This window comes from Triticum aestivum, chromosome 6D (genome assembly GCF_018294505.1).
Source record: "Triticum aestivum cultivar Chinese Spring chromosome 6D, IWGSC CS RefSeq v2.1, whole genome shotgun sequence".
In the NCBI taxonomy this organism is placed as follows: Eukaryota; Viridiplantae; Streptophyta; class Magnoliopsida; order Poales; family Poaceae; genus Triticum; species Triticum aestivum.
Window position 1 is genome coordinate 411,550,020 of NC_057811.1, and position 4,700 is coordinate 411,554,719.

Sequence of the window (4,700 nt, forward strand, 5' to 3'; positions counted from 1 at the left end):
CCCTCCCCCCTCGCCGCCGCTGAGGGAGACAGTCGGGCAAAGCCCGAGCACTGTCGGCGGCGGCGGGGCCTCTCCCTGGCGTGTCTCTCTCTCTCCCCTGGCGGCGGCGCGAGTTCTTCCGGCGGCGGCTTGGCGCGGCGGAGCTCCGGCGATGACTCGGTCCTACGGCGGGGTGGAGGGCAGGGCACCATCCAGTGGTGCTGCCCCCGCGGCGGCTGCGGCTTGGGGCCCTTGACCCCGATCCGATCTGGATCTGGTGGTGCTTGGGTCTGGGCCATGGCGGCTGGCGAAGCGTGGTGTTCGTCGGGGCTTGTCGGCCTCTAGGCACCATGGCGGTGCCGGCGGCGACGCGTGCCCGGCGTGGTGACGCAGGTGGAGGTGGTGGTCATCTTCTTCGTCAGAGATGGCCGGCCAGAGGCTTGGTGATCGGATCTCGAGATCCATCATCTAGTCCCGGCTGCGAGTAGGGGAGACATGGTTGCCGGTGAAAACCGAGCCGACGGCAGGCGATGGCGGCGTTCTCGCCGTTACCTTGATGAGGGCATCGTCGTGTAACTACTGTCGACCCACTCGTGCTACTCTGGGGGAAACCCTAGGATCTGGTGTTCCAGATCGGACGATGGCGGCACTGCGGTGTCGTTTCTCTCTTGGAGCATCGTTTGTGGAGCAGCGCTGGAAGTCAGAGGCAGGAGGTGGAGCGGCTTCGTCTTGCACGGAGCTTCGGTGGAGATGTCAAGTCATGCCTGACCGACAGGTGCTACGCTTTGTCATGCCTGGTCGGCAGGTGCTACGCACGACAGATCTTCCAAGAACTTCAAGCTGTGTCGGTTGGTGGTACTTGGCAGCATGGCGCTGAGGTGTATCAGTGGCGATCGCGACGTGCTCAGCTGTTTGCGCAGAGAGGAGGTGCCGTTGGGCGCCATGGTGGCGTCGACGATAGCTAGACCGAGCAAGGTTAATGCATCAGTACAGTTCTGAAGATGGAGCGGTGGCAGTTGGCGGCGGCCTCTGAGAGCACGCCGGACCAGTGTGTGCCCCAGACCCGGCAAGTGGCTAGGTTGGGGTCTCAGGTCTTAGATGTTAGGCGCTGCGACGTCTGTGGTATTAGGCCCGGACTATCAGCATCCCTTCATCAACTAGATAGGAGTAGCGACAGATGTTGCCTAGACGGTGGCTTCAGACTTACCGTTGTATCTCTTTGTAAGGACTTTTGTGAATAATTAATAAAGTGGGTGCATGCATCGTCCAGATGCAGAGGCCGGGGGTCTTCCTCCATTTCTAAAAAAAAAGTCATACTATAGAAAGAAAAAGAAACGATGCAATTGTCGAAGGTCGTTCATTGCCTAAACCTTGAGTACTAAATCTGATTTCGTTGTAGATTACTAAATCTGAATAGTTACTTCACATGGTATTTCGTGAACAAATTTATGTATGTGCCATACTTGTATTCATATTGTGAAGCAACCGGCTATGTGTGCACGACCTGCGATGGTGCCATGGTTGCTTAATCTCCAGTCCACTTTGGTCCAAGACTCCTCATCGCTAGCCCCCACGCTGCCATGTGTACTGAGAACAGACCATCGTATATATGGGATTGAATTTCATTTAAAAAAAAACTGGAGTGCCCTACACAAAAAGATCACATTTACCGAAGCGTATACATCATATCTACAGTTACTGCATCTGTGCAAAAAGGAGCTCATTCCACGTATCCGGTATACCCGGAACCGGAAGGCACCAATGCAAACAATCGTAAACCTCCCTCTGAACTTTGGTGCTATGGTTCGAGATGTGGCCCTCGCCGCGCAGCTGCGAGATGGCGCTGATATCCAGGAGCTTAACCCGAGTCCCGTTCACCGCGCGCTCCGCAGGCAGGTCATTCGAGCGATCCCGCGAGACCCCGCTCCCGCCGGACAGCGGGACGGTGCTGTCGCACCTCCCCCCGGTGTTCCACTCGCCGTCGACGAAATGCACCGGCGAGATGGTCCTCAGGAAAACGCTCACCCAAGGGTGACGCGCGAGCTGCGAGTCCGCCCACCTGGCGATGCTGTGGAGCTTGGCGTCCCTCGCATGGCTGAGGTTCGCCTCCCCCGCCGTCGTACAGCTTCCAGCGGTTCCTCCTGAACTTCACCTTGTTCCAATGATGGCCGGTGTTGAGCACCAGGGCGTCGAAGCTGGGGAGGTGCTCCTGCATGAACGGCGCCGGCCGGTCGAGGTGCAGCGCGTAGCTCCTCCTCTCGTCCGTCAGAGGCTCCAGCTGGGACAGGGTGGCGGACCAGTAGAAGAGGATGGTGGCGTTGGTCTCTGGGAATCGGTAGGCGGAGCCACCCGGACTGAACGGCGACGGGGTCTTTTCGAGGCCGTATCTCCGGCCGACGTCTTCAACCTCGGGGCTGCGCTTGCCGCCTGTCGCGATGCACATCATGGACTGGACTGCCCTCTGCCCAGCGAATCGCCCACGAACGCCAGAGTTCTGTTCCTCATCCTGTGATCAGGCATCGCCATGGATGTGTTACAACTTACAACTTGAGGACGAGCGACGAGTCCTTGGGACAAAATCTATTGGAGAGGGGCGCGGCACGTACCTTTGAAGAAAGTGCGTCGCTGAGAAATCGGGCCTGTCGCAGTCATGCGGCTGCCAGCGGTGGCTCTCGTACGAGAAATCTGTCCGTTCCGTCCTGCGGCAAGACCACATTCGTGATTTTTTTTAAAAAAGGAGGAGGACCTCCGGCCTCTGCATCTCGGTGATACATGCGGCCACTTTATTAATTATTCTCACAAAATCTTACAAAGTCATACAACAGTAAGACTAAAATCATCGTCTAAGCAACAACTGTCGCTACACCTATCCAATTGATGAAGGGGCGCTGATAGTCTGGGCCTAATATCAAACAGACATCGCAGCCAGACCTAATCTAAGACCTGAGGTCCCAACCAGGACGCCTGTCGGGTATGGGCACCCACCAGTCCGGCGTGCTCCTCAACCAGGATGACTGCTGGGTATGAGGCCGCCGCAGCCACTTGCCACCAATCCATCTTCAGAGTTGTACTGCTGCATCAACATTGCCCGGTCTAGCTGCCGCCGACGCCACCACGACGCCAGACAGCGTCGACCTCCTGCACGTGTCCATCATCACACATCTGACGCCAAGCCTCCGCTGCTCCATGCCGCCAAGAGCCGCCGCCATGAATATGTAGAAAGAAACACCGCTCCACCGAAGAAGCCATCCGCTGGTCCCTCGAGCCCGAGTGCATCTCCAAGAATGCCGCCCCCAAGGGGGTAACGACACATGACTGCCACCGTCATCCGATCAACTGATTTAGTGTTTCCCCCGGGGGTATTGGGTGGGTTTGGGATTTGTACCTCGATGATGCCTTCATGAAGGAAACGATGATAAGGGCATCGTCATCACCGGCTCCGGCCAACGACCGAAGACCAAGTTTTAACTCGGATCCGTCCCAAGAAATCCACCCTACAACCTGTGCACTGTCTCGACCGCCTTCAAAGCCCCAGAGCTAGCCGCCTAGATCCGGCGACCAACCGCAACAGCAGTGCCACCATAGGAGCCCTGGCACACCGGCCACTGCCTGAATGCGCCACCACTGGAGCCTGGGAGGAGGACTCCTACCCCACCTCGCCAAACCGCAAGAGCCGCCGAGATGGAATCCCGCACGCTCATCACCGTCTCTGATCGGAACCAATCCGTGGCAAAACCACGAGATCGCCGACGCAGATCCGCCTTGGATATGGACTGCACCACGCCATGCCGCCGTGGGAAGCCCGAGCTTCACTCGCCGCCGCCGTCAAGGGCCGCCGCCCCGGATCCTGATCTGGCCAGCCCGGACCTCCACGGCACCCTCTTCACGTCGCTGCCGCCGGCTCACCACCAGGCAACCGCGCCGCCGCCCAAGGCCTCCGCCCAGAGCACGCCATCGCGCCACCATGGATCAGATCGCCACCGCGCCGTCACGCGCGTGGAGGTCCCGCCCCACCCCCTCTGACGCGATCCAGGGAGGAGAGCCTCCGCCACCGCCGTCGGCCCCCGGGCTTAGCTCTGCGGCGTCCTCCGGCGGTGGCGGAGGGAAGGGAGGGAGGTGGTGGTGACCCTGGCGGCTAGGGTTTGCGGAGCCGCCCGAGTCGCCCGAGACGGGGGCGACGCGGGGGCCTTCTACTTTACCCCGGTAAGGCAGAGGACCACATTCGTGATAGCCACCTCCTGCACTCGTTGCCGGAGTAGAGCGGCCTCCTCGCATCCGCCACCCACTTGCCCTTTGCATAGTTGTTACAGGCTATCGATTAACAAACAACACTTTGTCAGTAGAATTATATAGGCCGTGTGGGAGGAGAATTGATCGATGTGCACAGAGTTGAAACCGTGAAATCTCCATGCTTGGAGAAACAACTCACGATTCGCCAGGACTTGAGTATGCATGAGCTCCAGGGGCTCTCCCGCCACTAGTGGTAGTGGTTGCCTGCTACGGGTCAATCTGGAGGCATCTTGCTCGGAGTCAGGGAGGATGCTTTCTCGGTTGAGGATATGGACCGAGGGGAGTTCTTCCTGAGCATGTTCGTCACCGACCGACGAGTTCACCTCAGCTGGGAGGTGATTTTTGTCTATGGTCCTGCGGATCATGGGCGCTTTGCCGACTTCCTTGCCGAGCTCAAAAATAAGGTGGAGAGGTGCACCACTCCGGTGGTG

General features: G+C 58.7%; 1 pseudogene; it reads right to left on the reverse strand.

Annotated features, from left to right (window-relative positions):
• Nucleotides 1-1,674: 1,674 nt before the first annotated feature.
• LOC123142647 (protein trichome birefringence-like 14) lies at nucleotides 1,675-4,433 on the reverse strand (annotated as a pseudogene).
• Nucleotides 4,434-4,700: the final 267 nt, after the last annotated feature.